We start from the raw sequence: 16,283 nt of genomic DNA, 5'->3' as shown, positions 1-16,283 counted from the left end.
CGCTTAGTTTGAGATTTTTGTGGCACATAATGACGGGCGGTATGTGTCTGACACGGTGTCATAAACAATGTAAATGCGTGTACTTACGTGTGACATGTGGGATTTAGTTACGGCCATATATTTTTTTCTTTTGTGCTTTGCCTGCATGTCAGCAGCGACAGCTTACTGCAAAAGTTAATGAAGAACATTTTAATAGTTCGCCACAGCTGCAGTGGTGTGTTGCATGTTGCATCGTTTGTTCGCTGCTGTGTTTTTGCTTTTGATGTTCGGTTTTAATAATGGCTTGGCGGCAGCATCAGCGGCCTAGAAAATAATGCTTTATGCAAATACCGTCGATTCGGTGACACATGACTGCACCCAAGCATTATTTATGTTTGGTATATATGTATTTGTCTGTAAGTAACTGTATGAATGCGGCATCGCATTATTTCGGTTCTGGCAAAATTGTATGCGCCTTTTTTCTAGAATTAAGCCATTTTATCAGAGTTTTAGCTGAATGTAGATGGCAATAGTGGAGTTAATATAATATATACACAACGTTGGTATGGAAATATTTTTATTCACATTTTGTTCATTTTTTTCATTATATCTTTTTTTAATTTTTTTTGTAGAACCTTTAAAACTATGGGTTTGGCAACGAATCTACGCATATACTGACTGATTTCTCTAAAATCCGAATAATATTATTTCTTTTCATTGGAAGTGTTGTTTTACGTGGTGGGTGTCAAGCCCAGCGCAAAATCCTGGGAAGGGGATGTTTCAACTTCTCACTTCAGCTCGCCTTCAGACGAAGGTTTTTTGGCTACGCAGTAGATACTTGGTCTAAGACCGGTAGTTGTAATCCGCTTGAGCCATACCAAAAAATGGCGTTCATTTGCGTGAACTTCTATACTTGACTCCATCCTCCATCAAAAAAACAGTATAGGTGGGGTAGGAACACCTAGATGGCGTGGAATAATACTAAGACTGCAAAATTCAGTCTTTTGTGAAGCCAGATAAGAACTCTTGGACTAAAGAAAGCGTCTTGAACCTGTTAAAAAATTTTTTGGGTTTCCAATATTTCATATGCATATCTAAAACAGTGCGATTCGTGGTATTTTAGTCTTGATCTGGCGAAGGTGGAACATTGGAGATGCAAATATAGAGCTTAATCAATCGCATCGACTTACAAGCAGCTTATGCCAAGTTATAATTCCTCTAACTATTAAAAGGTGAAGGTTGAGGGCAAGGAGCTCAACATATCTCTTACAATCTACTTAGAAGCTGAGCCATTCCTATTCTGCAGTTAAAAGAACTGCAACTTGATCTGGCAAATTAATCAGCCTGGCAGTTTCTTGCAATTCCGCTGTGACCAGGCACATAAACCAGTCAAATCATGAAATAACTCGATGCAAAATATAAACAGAGTAAACATTATTTCACAAGTCTCATGCGAAGATCAGCGAGCTTAAGACTAACATCCTTACTCTACTATCACAGTGGGTACTCCTCACTTTGAAATAGTGTGCAGTCCGAAACAGTAGATTTAGTGCTACCTTCATGGCAGCTATTTCCACTTGGAAAAAGCTACAGTGGCCAGGAAACTTGAATCTGGAGTTCATTGATAGTTCGCAACAGTATTCCATTGCTCCGCCAATCCTTCCTCCAAAACTCTTAAATCATCAGTAAAAAAGTTTACCTCCACTCCTCCAGCGGCTATTACCCTCATATACCACCCTCGAATGTATGCAAGCAGAGAAAACGCTATCAGTGCTAGGCTCGATGACTCCGTAATCGATGGTAGGTATTTTGGAAAGAAATCGAATTTTTTCGCAAGCATAGTCTTTTCCAATGCCTCGCGCTATACAAAACAATAATTCCAGCCAACATTATTAGCTTGGCACGATGCAGCCAAAGAATTACTTTGATTTAGATACTCCAACTGCTACCAATAGCTCTTCAGCAATATTATAGGGAAACCGATGCCTGCCTTGATCTTTTGTCGATATGAAGTTTCGCACAGAAATTCTTGTCTAAGATGAACCAAAGGGAGTTGACTCTGTTACAGGAAAAGGGTTTGTTACTAAATTACATTACTGACTTATACTGAGTCAGGCCATAAATTCTGTTACAAATTGTATAATGCTTACAGCGAGGATAAATTCCCAGAAAAAAACGTGCAGTTATATTTTGTTACAATTTGTAAGTGGTGTCTGTTCTTGTACCATATCAGCTTCCTCAGTGGCACAACACCAACGGCCAACGGCCACAGTCCTTTTAACAAATTAATAAATTCCTTGAAACCTTGGTGGAGCACTATCTTCATTAAAGAGCATTGGATCTTTCAATAAGATTTAGCATGAATTAAAAGCAATATAAATGGTTTCTTAGTCGCATATGACTGGCCGTCTGAAAGTGCTGATTTGATTTCATTTGGCCAATACTTTTTGGTCGGAGTTGGAAAACATGGCCTGTTGAATACCTCGCAGACATTTTTCGAGTTCCAACAAAGTTTTGGTTCGAGAACCAAAAGCAGTAGAAATTGTGCTTGCTGTTATCGATCAATAGTCGAATCACGAAAGTCGAATGTAAAAGCAAAAGTTGACCAATTTTGAATTAATTTTTGTAGCTCGCTCCGTAAATACATACAAGCAAGGTTAAATAAAACTAACCTTATTAAAAATATATTATAGATTCATTTTATGACGGTCTGATTTCAAGTGGATAGAAGGCAATAGACTCCGATAAATAAGAGTCTCCCAAAAAATAAGGTGACACTTGAATTTAAACTGCGCGCGTCGAAGGATTTGGAGAATTATTTATAAATTTTTGGAAAACTGGCGTCGCGTTGAAGTGTGTGAAACGATGCTTTCCAACTACCAGGGTGTCATGAAATGCATTATAACTAGCGATGAGACTTGGATCTATGCTTACGACCCCGAAACAACCGATCAATCGCGCGAATATCGTGCCAAAAGAGAGCCGAGACCAAAAAAATCGCGCCAAAGTCGCTCAAAAATCAAGGTCATGTTGACTGTTTTCTCCAACCGGTCAAACAGGCAACAAGGAATATTATTTGAACGTTATGCTTCGTTTGTGTAACGCTTTCCGCCTAAAAAGGCCGGAATTGTGGAAAGACGATAATGGACCATCCCATACTGCCCTCGTAATTCGTGATCATTTCGCCAAAAAACTCAACCGATATCGTTCCGCAACCACCGTATTCACCTGATCTGGCGCCGTGCGACTTCTGGCTGTTCACCAAGCTCAAAAGACCGCTCCGGGGACACCGTTTTTATACAATAGGGAGATTCAGGCCGCAGCGAAGACGGAACTGAAGGCCATCCCGCAAAGTGTCTACAACCAGTGTTTCGAAGATTGGAAAATCCGTTGGCATAAGTGCATTGCATTGGGAGGGGATTACTTTGAAGGGGATGAAATTGATTTGGAAGAATAAATAACGAATTTTCAAAATAAATACAATATCACCTTATTTTTTGGGCACCTTATTTTTGATTTTACATGTTGGAGTTGACCAACCCGAACGCCTCGACATTAAAGTGGATTGAATCTGGACACAGTTTTTTGGTTTTACAATGCCAAAAATTTAACAAAGTAATTAAAACCTGAGTCTAGAAATAAAAAAGCGATTTTTTTTTATCTTCGATGTTTAAGTCGATAAAAAATTTTGATAAAGTTGCCGTGGCCCGTCCTCTAATAGGTTTAAAGTACATAGCTTCTAAATCAACGCGTATGGTTTTTTAAATTCAGATTTTCAAAAACACATGCCTACGAGTGGCGCAAAGCCTTCGTTGAAGACATGCCTCGCTCTGAAGGCTCTTCGACCTCTTCAACTAATGAAAATATTGAGAAAGTGAAGAATATGTTGCTTGAAAATCGTCAGGCAAGTATTAGAGAAACTACAAGAGAGGTCGATATCTCTTGCGAGTTTGTTCGAATGAGTTTGGTGAATATTTTGGGTATGAAAACCTTTCTTGCTTGACTCGTTCCGATAAAGTTAAATTTTTATCACGACTGCCATGATTGTGACAGAATTTAAATCCAAAAATGCAGCGAATAGCATCGACCACCGCATTAACCAGATTTGGCTCTATGTGATTTCTTCAAATTCACCAAACTGAAATTGATAAGGCATGTTTTTCTTATAAGAGTTCATATATGTGCTTAGAATGAGTAAAAACTGTTGAAAACTCGCGCAAGATTACATATAACTAATATGCCTATACATAATAGTACTTCCTTGGCTTTAATCCTTGCAAGTTGCATGAGTATGAAATATTCGGTTATACCCAAACTTAGCTCTTACTTGTTCTAGTACGATGTGTCCTTTGCTTCAAAAGAGTTCTCTGTTTCGTCGATCACCCCTTCGTTCGACGAAAACTTCGTCCTAGTGGGCATTCTTTTGAGAGCTCAGAACAGGAAATAGTCGCTGGGGACCAGATCTGAAGAAAACGGTGGATGCGTAAGCGTCAATATTACATTCGTACTCCAATTTTGCATTTACATAAACTTATAGCAAAAACATTTCTTTCCACTTAAACTTAACTTCATGCCCTGCTCAATTAAAACGCTCATAAACTCTAATTTTCTTTTTATATGACCTATGAGCAATCTTGACATAAATTGTAATGCAACATAAGACTGATACTTATGCATAGTTAGGGCACTCACCAGCCTACTCACCTACTAAGTGTACTTTTATGTTATAAAATTTATAATTGAAAAAGTCTAGCTAATGTAATTTTCTTTACATAATGAAAATAAACCGTCTGCAAGCGGCAAATTACAACAATAATTTGTATGCACTTACCCAGTTTAGAATGCATAATACAGGCGGCACGTACGCGAAACACATGCATGCAGCATTAATTGTTCATGCAACAATTCATAATTGTATTTACGCTGTTTGCCCTCAAACCAAGCCGGCAATTTCAGGCACAAACAATTCACAAGACAATGTGTGTGTGTGTGTGTTTGAGTATCGGTGTTACAGAAACTAAGCCAAACATGGGTGCACATGTACTTAAATGCCAGAGCACAACTATAATTTTAGCGCTTGCTTTAATTCAGATGGGCTTGAAAGCCCTATAGGTAGGGTTGTATATGTATATATGAGTATTTATAGCAATGTGTGTATGTAGTTAGCGTCGCACTGCAATTAAATTTACTCCCTTGCAAGTTGCTGGCTTAAGTCTTTGGTTTAGTTTTGCCAAAGTTGTTGTTATGTTTTGCTGCTGGCTGTCTGCTTGGCCGGCTTTTGCACGCTCAACTTGCCGCTCGTGTTGTCTGCATATACTACAGTCTATATAGTATGTATGTATGTATGTATGTATATGTATGACTTGGTTTGCTGACTTCTTACAACTGCTCTCCGCTGCCCTTTGTTGCAAGCTTGTATAGTGTTCTTTTATTTATCACTGCATTTTGACTTATACAAGTCATAACATGTGCCTAGAGCATACTTTTGTAGTCAAGTTGTAGTTATTGTTTTTGTTTTGTTGCTTTATGCCTGAATTTATGCGACGCTTTAACTATTTCAATCAAGTGCGCATACTACATACACATCATTTCAGAGTAGGAGAGTGCAAAAAAAATATATATATGTATATATCTATATAAGATATGTTCACACACCAACAAACTCCTATACATCCAAGTACTTATACACACACACAGTTAAGTGCAATCATCAGCACTGCAGCGTCCACGCGCATGACCCTACGAGTTCAAAAACGTGGGTGACACAATCACGGGCGTTTAAATGTTTCCGAACAACATAGCAAATCGTCGTATGGCAAAAACAAAATTGCAAATAAAACATAAAAAATTAACTACTCAACTTTTAGACTTTCTTGGTGGTAGTGAGAAGGGCTTTATGCGCTCGTTTATGAGGGTAAAATTGAATTTAAGGAAAATGCGTTCAAAAGCATAATAGTTGCAGGGGTTTTTTAGTATTACGTGGCCTTCTGTGACTTTTTATCGTCTTACATACATTAATACAAATACAAAAATGAATTTCAGACAACAACTTTGCTATGCAAGTATTACTAAATTTTGAATTATTGTAAACTAATAAATTAGCTGGAACAGGTGAAAACTATTTTGAAAAAAATACATTATTTCAAATAAAATGACACCATAAATCTTAATATCGAAACCAAAAGGTAATAATGGAAGCAACAAAGCTCAAGAAAACATATAGGCAATGATTGCACCGGCCTACAAAACACACCAAACCATAGTTTGTTTCGAATGAGATGACAGTTCTTGAATCTCTCGTCCCAAATTCGGAAATTTTGCTTATTTACTTTCCCATTGAGCCAGAAATGGACCTTATCGCTGAAAAATATATGTAACATCCTGAATAATACCTTAGGAAATTGTAGATTTGTTTCGTACAATAATTTATATATGCTGAATGGTCAATAAACCATGCAAAATTTCTTAAAAATATGTCATCAAATATTAGAGCTTTTCCAAAGAAGGACATGATTTTGATAGTTCAGATTGTTCCGAAAAATGAGCACCTTCTTGAGGCACTAGATCGAATATTTTCAGACATACGAGCAGAGAGATGGACGTGGCTAACGTGACGTGAATTCGTAGTATATACGGCGTCTTCAAAAATCAAAGGGCTAAACATTTTTTTAAAAGACTTATTAGCATCTAGCACTTTGTATCGAATTTTAACTGCAGCTAGGCAGAACTTTTCTTATTTATGACAACTGAATATTGGAATTCAAAAATTATTTTTTTTTGTAGAAATAAGATCGTGGACTAAGAGGTGCTTGGTTAATTTTTTGTAGAAATAAAATCGTAGTCCAATATATGCTTTGCTAGTGAAGGAAAACGAAAAATTTGGAAATACGGCTATTCTTTTCGCAATTCAGTGTTCTATTTCCTTGACCTCGTGAGACTTCAATTACTTTAATAAGTTGGAAGACTACATGCTTGGTCATTTGCAAAGTAAACTTCTCGGCTCTCCATAGCTTATTCATTCGACTCACTTTCAAATCTGGATAATATGATGCTTGGGACCTGACCTACTGACCATAACGACAGCAATTGTGCATTCATATGGCGGAAAAGCCATTATTTCTTTGACAAATGGGGCGACTTCTAGTGCAATTTGGCATCGAATCTGGACCAATAATCTCGTATGGTGATATTCTGTGCTCCTTCAGCCTTGTCAATTCATCCGATGCATTCACTTTCTTGGGAACAAGTCCAAGGGGCAAGGTCCACCGTTTTGATTACTTGGTCTCTAATGCATGCTAGTGGAACCATTTTTCGTCGACGATCACAAAACGACGCAATAATTTTTTCGGACTACGCAAAAATAGTTTCCACTAGAGCGGTGAAGTAGTCTCATGGTTGTGCTTGTTGTCTAGAGAGGAACAAATGCAGGACTCATCACGCTGATAGTTTTCCGATACCTAATATTTCATGCAGGATATAACCAATGTGATCAAATGTTGGTATTCCCATGTGAGGTCGACGGTTTCACCACTTTGGCCACACATCTCTTTTTGATTTTACAGCACTTTTAGCTTCACAAGAAATCAAGGATGGAACACCGACCAATATTAATCTCGTTCATTTTTCTAAAATTCGCGGACACGCCTGTTTTCATACGCGATGATTCGGTTGACAGTAGCTGACCAGGAGTGATTTACATGATGGTATCTCTTTCGCCAGACTTGAAAGCTTAGATTCCTCTTCAATAGTTGTTGAACTGACTGTGCGTGATCTCTGCTTCGGAGATCAGCCTTAAAACTTTATCCTAACAAGATTGGGATGTGGTATAGGTCGTCTCCAAGTTGGCGTATCCTGGGTAATGCTAAATGACTTGCGGCCTTCGCGGCCTTTCAACTTAGTGTTGAAACTGAATTATGAGTGGGATTAAAATATAGAATATGAATTTTCGTAGAACCCTAGGCTGGCGGCAATCCGACGATGCAACCGCCCCCATCCGGCATAAGGTGGGATCTCTCACTGAAAGTGGTACTCTGGCTCTACGACACCATAGTCAAGTCCATTATGTTCTATGAAGCCTTTATGTGGTGGAGGGCCAACCGCACTTGCAAAGGAACTCGGGAGCGTTCAACGGCTGGCGCTTATCAGCATGTTTGGTGGACTAAGGTCCACTCCAATCCGTATCTGTCGGCTCCTTCCCATATACCGACGAAGGAGATGTGGGAGGAAAAAACGGATGGAGGAGAGGGACAGTAGCTTCTTTGCGGTTGGATCAAAGCTTGGGAGGAAGGTTGAAGAAAAGATTTACTGGCAAGAGCTCTGTATCAACTCAAGCTTCAGACTTCTTGACTATTGCAGTGGAGCAAAATTGTAAAGCTGATGAGCTAGCAAAAAACAGGCACCCTAGAACCGCTATCGGAGAATCCTCCTGTGTTCTACTATTAGATGCTGGGATTTGCGGTAGCTTGGTCAGCGCAGGGCCACCATCGGTACATGCGCTGTTTCAAAATCCGTTTGGTCCAAGATGGATCGCTTTGATGGTCAAGACTTAAACATTTGGTAGCGCATACCTTCAGACGTCCCAGCCAACTGTCGGTCGGGGAATAAAATGCCTCTGCAAATTTGTATTAACCACTAAGTGTTTTACTAATTTATAGGTTCGAACACAGAAGTTCTTCTATTCTATGGCTTCACAAAGGATCTCTCTAGATCAGCCATCTAACCTAACGGAACACTTCATTCAGTATTCAATAAAATACATATCGATGAAGTTAATGAATTCAACTTTTTCTTTTAAAATTTACCTTTACCTCTCATACCGCAAATACTCAAACAATAAGTGAATATTTGGCACGTGTTCGCATCAAATATGGCGAAACGAACAATGAAACAGACCAACCATAACTGTTGTGTGTAGCAGCGTATTTGTTCATTTGACAAGGTGCATTTAAAAATAAGCATTTGACAAAGATTATAGCTTTGCAAAGGTACACAAATATGTGTATATAACAGTTAAAATGCTCACACGTTCGGCAACATATGGCATTATGACACATAGTCAACCATTTTTTTTATTTTTTTATTTTTGCATTTTGCATACTTCACTAATTGTTCACGATCAATCATAAACTGCGAAATAATTAGCAAAAGCATAAAACGAGCATAAATCGGTTGCAGCGTTCAATGAAACAAAGAGTCACCGAACTGTTACGTTGTACAATTTCCAAAGCACATAACATAAATATGTAAATACATAGACAAATATGTGTGAATAATAAAAATTTATATGCCACAATTATTTGCATTCTTTCTTGTGTATTTATGAGCACATTAAAATGCGGCAAAACTTTGGGTGTTACCAGCATGCATATATTTATGCGCATTTTTTAATATTTGAATATATTTATATTTTTTGTTTTCTACATACACGTACCTTTACATGTTTTTGCGGTGGCGCTTGTGGTGTGTTTGCATTTTGGCAAAATTTCCGGTTGTTGTTGCATGGTCGGTTTATTATGATTTATTGCCAAGCGGTTAAATGTTATTGCACTCTTTATGCGTTTTTTATTTCTTTGTTTGCTTTAAATAACACAATTTGAAAATTTTCGGATGTATTTTAAAAAGAAACAACATGGTTTTTTGTTGTTAAAATATTTAAATTTTCCTATAATATTGTAAATTTAGAAATATTTTCGTATTTTGGAAATGCAAATTCAGTGAAGTGAAAATTAATTTTTAAATTAAAAAATACTAGCAAATTTTAAGAAAGATGTATAATAAATTCTATAAGGTAGGTTTGAAGAAGGAAGCGAAACGGACATGTAGGCAAAAATAGAAAGAGGCCGAAATGCGTAAGTACGAAGAGCTTCACGCTGGCAAACAGAGGTAATACTCGAAAATTGTACGAAAAGATATTGCGACAAACAGAAAGTTTCAATACCGAAGCATACTTTTTAGAACCCCCCAAGAAGATCTAGGGACTGATGCCCAGAGCATACTGAAATTATGGAGGGAACATCTTTCTAGTCTGCTAAATGGCAGTGAAAGCATAACACGAGGAGATGGTGAACCTGATTCGATGACGATGGAGCAGACGTTCCATTGCCCGACCATAAAGAAGTTCGAACAACAATTATCCGTCTGAAGAACAACAAAGCATCGGGGGTCGATGGGAATTAAAGTGTGTTCTACCCAATCCACAAAAAAGGAGACCCTCAATCTGTAGGATAAACCTTCTCAGTAAGTTCTATTGACCTTATTGTGTGAAAGAGTAAAGCTCGATGTCAACAAACAGATTGGACCTAATCAGTCTGGCTTTCGTCGATTTTTGCTTTTGACAGTAAGGATAGGAGCTGCCTCTATGCCGCTATGTCTGAATTTGGTATCCTCGCAAAACTAATACGGCTATGTAAAGTGATGTTGAGCAACACGAAAAGCTCCGTCAGGACCGGGAAGGAGCTTTACGAGCCATTCGAGAGAAGAAGGTTTACCTGCATGCATTTTTTTCTTTACATACCATGAAAATTAATATATTTTTTGAAATGTTTCTAACGCCTTAATGTTAATATGGTACCATTAGATGGCCTTTTGAGAGTTTAGATGTTCTATAGAAAATACGCAGAAATATTTACTTATTTTGTTTGGGTGTCTAATGGTTTTGAAAAAAATATTGTAATTATTCTGCAATTAAAAATTTTGCTGTTAGATTGGATTGGGGCAATCGATCTTCACAACCGTCTTTTAATGATCAAATTGGGAATTTTTCACTATCAAAATCATTCATCATAGACAGCAATATGCTGTAATCACTTAGTGCTGAGTAGATGTATTAGAGCTTCGCAACCAATAGCCTGGAACTTCAGGTGAGAAATTTTCGATGTGGGTAGCCGGGGATTGGTTTCATGAAACATAATTTCTCTCCTATCCTACAAAACTCGCTCCTGGGTGTCAGCAGTCACCATCCGTCATAAAAGGAAATTCGTGTGGCATATTTACACTTTAATTTGGGACATCAACCGCCAGTGTGACCAGATGTGTAGCAATCAGCAAGTAAACAAAAATTTGAATTTTTCTGTCAACTTTCGTTTTTTCAAAAGCAGCTAAGTAGCGTATTTGGACGAAGGTGTATAACCGATTGGAACTGCCTTAGAACATTCAAGATTTCCATTACCACCATCAGACATCCACCCATCACCTCCAAGGGCATTCCTCTAGAATGAATAAGTTGTTGTATGAACGCTTAAAAGATAAACTGATAGGGCTCATTGAATTGAAGCGCTACACCCAAGAAGCCTGTAGCTTAAAAAAATATTTGAAATATTCATTTAAAATTATAGGTTCTTAATTTTAGAATTATAGCCTATCGAAATACGAAAAAAAAAATCTTTTTGGTTTTTTTTTTTAATTTTACACTGGGTGTGCACTTTAAGGTCTCGGAATTTAATATTGATTTCCTGGTTTTTTCTAAAAAAGTTCTGTGACCACAAAATTAAGTCTTTTATAGAGTATTTATTTTGTAGTACAGTTTTTTCTTTATAAAAAGTGCTTTAGATTCATTAAAAATTTTTTCTTTATCTTGTTAACTTTAACTTGTTAACTCACATTCATTGCTTTTATCTTATTTTCAAGTCTTCCGAACGACAAGCATATCCTCAGTCAATATAGCTTGAACAACCACACTTGCTATTTGACACATGTTTGCTTGTATGTATGCATAGCAGTATAGAATCAATATCTATCGCCTTTTGTTTATTTAATTTGTTATTTTAACTAATTTTTGAAATTATTGCTACTCTTTTGTCAAACTATTTGCCTTTGTATACATAATTTTGATTTATTGGTGGCTCTTCATTTCAAGTTTTGACATACCGAAACTCACGTCTCTTCACTTCATAATTTCATATATAATACATATACATACCTAAATATATCATAAAGCATAATTATGCAAACAAAAAAGTAAATAAACACGGGTGTTATAGACGCGTATACGCAAATATTGTATGGAACTGAACTATTCGATGGTTTTTTGTTTGCATATGCGATTGCTTATGGGTAAATATGTACATAGGTATCTAAGTAAATATATATTTGTATGTGTATTTTGGCCGAACTACTACTTTTGTTCTTAACACTTACAGTTTTTTACATGACTTGTACGTGCCTTGTTTCTTTTATTGTGAGCTTAAGTTTTATTTCTGCTAATTTTTTTCCGTTTTTTCATTTACAATTGCCGGTTGTTAGTTTTTCGGCTTCATTATTTTGATTAATTCGTATTTCGTCTAACAAGTGTTGGCGTCAGTTGGTGTAATTTAGGCACGAGGCACATATTTTGTGGGTGCTATTGTAAATTAGTTGTTGGTTTTTTGCTGCTTTTTATAGCATTTGCTTAACAAAGCTGGCTATATATTGGCAATTTTTTGTTTTACTTTGTTACTTTTCTAGGTTTTAAAAAAATTCCGCTAGGAAAATATCTAATGTGTTATTTGAAGCACTGATGATCAACATGAAAATAAAGGAACTGGGCTTGGAAGATGACGATTAACAGTCAGAGATGTTATTGGCATCGTTGGAACATCGAAAGGATCAGTGAATAACAATTATGTCTAAAAAAGGATCTAAAAATAAAGTTGCGTTAACGCCTATGAAACAATGCTTTCCAATTACCAGAATGTCATGAAACTTATTGTTATTGGCAAAGAGCCCCTCCGCAGGGTTGTGCGCTGGGTTTGGGACCCGCCACGTAAAAAATCATGCCAATGATAAGGAACAACAAGCCTCGGATGAGAGACCCTCCTTTTGATGCCGACCATGGCAACCGTAATAAGGTCTATGAATTATGGGCATGCATCTGGAATGTCCGGTCTCTAAATTGGAAAGGTGTCGCTGCCCAGCTGGTTGATGTCCTCGTGCGAATAAAGGCTGACATCACCGCCGTCCAAGAAATGCAATGAGTAGATCCTTGTGGCATTTACTACAGCGGCCATATAAAGGAGCGCAAGTTTGGTGTGGGGCTCGTGGTGGGAGAGAGACTCCGTCGCCGAGTACTATCACTCACTCCAGAGAATGAACGTCTAGCCACAATCCGCTTGGAGAGCACTTATGAGGGATGCCCCCGCCACGATGTCAAAATCGTGCGTGGCGACTTTAACGCCAGGGTGGGCAAAGAAAGTATCTTTGGCCTAACGGACGGTAAACTAAGCCTCCACGAGGAAACATCCCCAAATGGGTTGAGGCTGATCGACTTCGCCGGGGCCCGAAATATGGTTATCTGTAGTACTAGATTCCAGCACAAGAAAATACATCAAGCTACCTGGCTGTCTCCGGATCGGAAAGCCACCAACCAGATCGATCATGTTGTGTTAGACGGAAGACACGTTCCAGTGTCCTAGACGTGCGTATGCTTCGAGGTCTTAACATCGACTCGAACCACTAGCAGCCAAGATTCACACCTGCTTCTGTGCAGCAAAAAACACACGTCGACAAACACAAGGAAGGTTCGACGTCGAGAAGCTGCAATAACAACAGACAGCCGAATGATTTTCTACTCGGCTTGCACTCCTACTCTCTGAGTGCACTCGCCAACAACTCGGTATAAGGGAACTGTGGGACGACATTTCAAACTCCTTACGTACAGCTGCAAACGAGACATTTGGTTTTCGGAAAATGCAAAAGAAGAGCTAGTAGGACGAGGAGTGCCGTGTCGCAGCGGAGAGAAAACAGACTGCTTCCCTCGCAACGTTACCATCGACCACAACGCATGCGGGATGGGATAGATACCGAGAGTTGAAGAGGGAAGCGAGGACGCATTTGCAGACAGAAAAAGAAAGAGACCGAAATGCGTGAGTATGAAGATATTGACAAGATGGTCGACAGGGACAATGCTCGGAAATTCTACGAAAAGATGCGGCGACTAACGGAAGGTTTCAAGACCGGAGCATACTCTGTAGAACCCGCAGAGGTGATCTAGTGACTATTGCCCAGAGAATACCTAAATTATGGAGGGAATACTTCTACAGCCTGCTGAATGGCAGTGAAAGTATAACGCCAGGAGAAGGCGAACCCGATTCCCCAATCGATGACGATGGAGCAGACGTTTCATTGTCCGACCATGAAGAAGTTCGAATAGCAATTACCCGTCTGAAGAACAACAAAGCGGCCGGGTCGATAGATTGCCGGCCCAGCTATTCAAATACTGCGGTGAAGAACTGATAAGGAGAATGCATCAGCTTCTTTGTAAAATATGGGTGAACAAAAGCATGCCCAACGTCTGGTATTTAAGTGTGCTCTACCCAATCCACAATGAGGGGGACCCCACAATCTGCGCCAACTACCGTGGGATAAGCCTCCCCGAGCGTATTGTGTGAAAGATTAAAGCCCACCGTCAACAAACTGATTGGACCTTATCAGTGTGGCTTTAGACCTGGCAAATCAACAACCGACTAGATATTCACCATGCGCCACATCTTCGAAAATACCCGTGAAAGGAGAATCGGCACATTGTGTTTTCTCGGAAAATAAAACCAAAAGAAAAACAAGTTTAGCAATATCGGAAAAGTACAATAACTTTTTTTTCAAATGCTTTTTAAAATAGTATTAAAAATTTAATTTATTCAAAAATGCAATAATGCGTATTTTCCGCCAGACGACACCCCACATATACGAGTATACGTTAATGCAAAATGAAGCACATGAATGAATGAACGAATCAATGAATGACAGCATTACGAATACTTTTATGGTGAAAGATGGTTATAACAGCTATTACAAAATGCAATCATAATGAAGAAAAGTAAAAATGTCAGTTCTTTAAAATTTCAAGCACAAATTTTTTTAAAAAAAAGAGTAAAATTATTTAACTTATTATATTTGAAATCAAATAAAATCAAATCTCCCAAACGCGAGACAATCCAGAAGAAAGTGATGAGTTGCTTCTACCTCGTCTTCTTTCATGTAATTTCTGCAGATGGTAGCTGGAAAGATTTTCAGCCTTACAGTATAGACGCCAATCTGTCAACGGCCTGGTATCGATGATGACCTCGCGCTGGCCAAGCTCCCGCGAAGCCCAGTATCTAGTATTAGAACACATGACGATACGGGAGCACCCATTATAGCGGTTCTAGGGTGCCTTTCATTTGTCATCAAACAGAAATGAAAATTGTTTTCTTTTTCGCTTAATTATTATTAAAAATTTTTTTTTAATTAAATTAATTTTTTTTTAATTAAATTAATTAATTTTAATTGAAATATTTTTTTAATTAAAATATTTTTTTGTACAATTTTTTTATTTTTAAATTAAAACTTTTTTTTTAATTTTATAAATTAAATTTTTTTTATTTTTAAGTTTTAAAATAATTTTTTTTTAATTTTTAAATAATTTTTAATTAAAAATATTTTATAATTTTTTTTCATCATTTTAAATTTTTTTTTAATTTTCAAATTTATGTTAACATTTTTCTTTTATTTGTTTTCTTTTTTTTACCAATTGTTTACTTTTATTTTTTGGCTCCCAAGTCATTGTTGACAGTCATAACTTCGAAATTGTAGATAATTTCGTTTACAACAACTAGACCAAATTCTCTCATCATTTCCGTCCTGCTATGTGGTTCTGACTCATGGAAGATTTATGGTCCTTTACTCATTGGCAACGGCGAACACCACAGTGGATGCCACGATGAGCTGTACGAGCTGCGCACAATCTTGGGAGGGATGTTTCGCCTTTTCACTTGAGCTCGCCTTCAAACCGATGTTATTTGGCTACCCAGCGGATATTTGGTCTTAGACCGGCAGCTCACGACGCTTGAGCCATATGTAAAAAAATCGTTTCTGGCCATTCGCAAGTAATAAATGCCGGTCAGAGAATGTTCCTCACTAGGTAATTGGAGTTATATTTTATGTACACTCCAATCATTCTTAATATTGTTATACAAAACCCTTGATATTTTAATAAACTAGTTCCCATTCCATGTAATACAACTTGACTATGCAACCCACTTTTGTATAGGTCGATCTACTAAACTGAGCAAAAACTCTAAGCTGTTGTAAAACCTAAGAGTGCACAGCAGTTCTCTTCTAAGCTTGATTTTCTCTTAATACAAAAAAGCCGGCTAATTTAGTACAAATAATGGGCAGAAAAAGCCGGCTGAGTACTAAAAAAAGTTGCTGAGCAGAGTCAGAAAAAAATTAGCAAACACAAAAGCACATTGAAATTGGTAACAGAGAGTACCAACTGCGGCTGCTGCTGATGTTGCTGTTGCTGCTGCTGCCAAGAAAGAGCGGCTGAACGCCTCTACACCAACGACGAAGCG

The sequence above is a fragment of the Bactrocera dorsalis genome, chromosome 1 (genome assembly GCF_023373825.1).
Source record: "Bactrocera dorsalis isolate Fly_Bdor chromosome 1, ASM2337382v1, whole genome shotgun sequence".
NCBI classification, from domain to species: Eukaryota; Metazoa; Arthropoda; class Insecta; order Diptera; family Tephritidae; genus Bactrocera; species Bactrocera dorsalis.
This window is presented reverse-complemented; position numbering follows the sequence as displayed.